This window comes from Plectropomus leopardus, unplaced genomic scaffold (assembly GCF_008729295.1).
Source record: "Plectropomus leopardus isolate mb unplaced genomic scaffold, YSFRI_Pleo_2.0 unplaced_scaffold29348, whole genome shotgun sequence".
Classification (NCBI taxonomy): Eukaryota; Metazoa; Chordata; class Actinopteri; order Perciformes; family Serranidae; genus Plectropomus; species Plectropomus leopardus.
In genome coordinates, this window is record NW_024631988.1 from 1 (window position 1) to 2,951 (window position 2,951).

The window sequence follows — 2,951 nt, forward strand, 5'->3', positions numbered from 1 at the left end:
TAAATATATCAATAACACATGGTCAAAACTATAACTTGCCTATTAAAGGTCCTTCCTGTTGGTTGATGAAAAATATTGCTGACATTGACGGGAAATTAAGTGATTGTCTTTATTTGAACTTTTTTCTTTCTTCCAGGTACGCAGCTCAACAACATAGAGCCTCATGCTGTCATGGACGCCCCCTGTACGGCCGACAATTCAAGCACATGTCGATGGGTTAAACTCCAGCCTCAGCAGGTGTTTACCAATAAGCCTTATTAAACTCTCAAATTAAAAAACTTTAAAGTTTTAATTATACTAATTCTCTATTGTTTCTTTTCTTTCATTATTTACATTTTTTGTGTCCTGAAGGAGGGAGGAACGGTGAGTTTACAGCTTCCAGTTGGTGACGGGTCTTTGGTGACGCCTGTGTGCGGTGGAACTCTTCTAGTCACAATGCTCTGCTGTGTTGCACTGTCCAGATACATGTGGAAACATCGGATCATTTGAACAGTGATGCTGAACATGCCTTGTGTTAAACAACCAAAGATCTTATAACAATTTTGTTTGTTTTTTTACATAAAACTTTAAAAGGACATTTAAAAAAGTAACACCACACAGACATTGACAGGCATGGATAAAAAACGGCATGCATTTTAGATCATACACGTGCATATGTATGATTTTAAAAGAGTAATATGTCCAGTACCTTTTTTTTTTTTTTTTTTTGAGGTGACATAACCAAAATGGGGGTTATTTTGTTTTATCTGTACCAGTTTCAAAATCGAGGAGGTTAAAAGTTATATTCTGTGAAGTAAGACAATTTAGTTGAGCAGGTTTTTCGAATAGGAAAATATCCCCAGAGCATACTGTATGACAAGGTGACACTTCTTTATTTACTCAGTTTGAAACACTTAACTCAATGTCTCAGATCATAATCTGCGGATGTCCTTTATCCCAACTGCAAACAATATTTCAAACTCTGAATAATAAAAAGCAAATATGTGCTCTATCTACTTGCAGATTTTTGTGTGCTCTATGGTGATTTTTTCTCATGAAGATAAAGATATTTACCATCTTTTGTTGACAATTACGTTTTGGTGTTATAATGTTTTGTCAAAAATGTCAGATTGGGAAGTGTGACTGCAGTGTAATAAGGTTTCAGTGCATATGACCACAGTACCAAAGAAAAAATAGTCTCATATCCAGCCCTATAAAGCTTTCTTATTGTGGTATTCTGCATGATTCAGCTGAACAGAGTGCGGAGTGTGAAGACTGAACGCAATGTGTAGATCAATGTAGACAGTTGGCATAGAAATGTGTACAAGTAACAAAATGTATTTTGTCTTTGTAGATTTTTTTAAAGTCCAAACAAAGGTCAAAGATCATGTTCCTCAATGGAAAAGCAAAGCTGAAAGAAATGGAAAATAAGTATCACAGTAAATAGACTACCGTCTCTTTAACCTCTTCAGTGTGTCAATAAAAACATGAAGTTGTACACTAACTTGAAGTATGAAGTACTATGCGAACCTACTTTACTTTAAATTCTTGTGGTTTCTCATTTTCCAATATACCAAATATGTGGATGAATAATTTGGAAATAAACCTAAATTGAGGTGCATGACATCTCGAATATTTGCACTTGATTGAGTGGTTTAACAGTAAAAACACAGAGGGTTTGAATGTGTCACCCAGTGTAAACATCATACAACTTCATTGAAGCACTGTAAAAAGCTGATGTACAATATGTACTGTATGAATTTGGTTTTTCATATCGTAAAGCTGTCTAAAGGGGAAATTAAAGGAAAGGGGTTGCAATATCCAGACCATCCACTTGAGGATGGCAAATCACCACATTGTGAAGCTGATGTCAGCTGGCATTCTTTTTCAAAGATCATAGTTTAACAAATCCGTCACAGTATTGTTATGATTTAGACAATAAAAATGTGTATAATGTCTTAAAATCTTAAAAGTACCACAGTGTTGATGGGCAATGATCGACTATATATAAAAATATATCCCAGCCTAGCTTGCAGGAACAGCTCAAGGATACTTTAGCAGAAACTTGGTGTTAAACCTTTAACCTCCAGTCATTTCTCTGCAGTGTTTGCTTCACTTAAGACACTCACTGATTATAGACCTTACCATACGTGTTCACCCTATTTTATATTGTACTTTATTAATTGATACCATATTATATTTGACATTCTTTTCTTTTATATATTATATTTCTGCACTGACATATTATGTTCTCTTTTACACCAAATTATAGCTGCCCATATACTATGCTATATTACTGCATTATACTTATGCTATAAATTTAATCTCATATCCCATACTATCAGAATTTACCGTGTTATATCATATGTATATGTTATACTGACTCTTGCATTATATTCCATATTATTATTACAATCACTAACTACCTTTACTCAATCATGCCATATATTGGTGTGTTTACTGTATACATACTCTGACATTGACTCTGCTGCAATTAATCATACTATTGTCACTTTATCAGCACCGCTGGACTTAAAAAAAAAAAATAGCACTAGGGAGGAACTTCTTTTTTTTGCCTTTGGGAGGGGTATACAACTTCAAATGGCTTCATTTTGTATTTATTTAACTGCTGATTTTTGAAGAAAATGTTTTTTTCTTTAAAATTCACAAACATTACACTTGTCAAAACTGTAGGAATAGAAGTTATCATCGGATTTTCAAATTTCCAGTGGTCCCTAAAAAACAAAACCAAACCTGAGCTTAAAATAGTGATATTTCTTTAAAATCACTTCATTCTACATGTCTTATTTAAAAGTTGCCAAAAAGAAATATTTGCATGTACTAATGAGTGAAAATCCAAGGCAAAAGGTACATTTTCAAAAATCTAATTACTATTGCAGTAACACTTAATTTACAACCTGCGGGCTAAATATGGCCCCCAACAGAATCCAAGAAATGTCCTAAAACCTTAG

General features: G+C 33.7%; 1 long non-coding RNA gene across 1 annotated transcript; it reads left to right on the forward strand.

Annotated features, from left to right (window-relative positions):
- The first annotated feature begins 77 nt into the window (after positions 1-77).
- Positions 78-991, forward strand: LOC121938400. Its single transcript, XR_006105284.1, has 2 exons — positions 78-237; positions 352-991. It is a non-coding gene; the product is annotated as an uncharacterized LOC121938400 (long non-coding RNA).
- Positions 992-2,951: the final 1,960 nt, after the last annotated feature.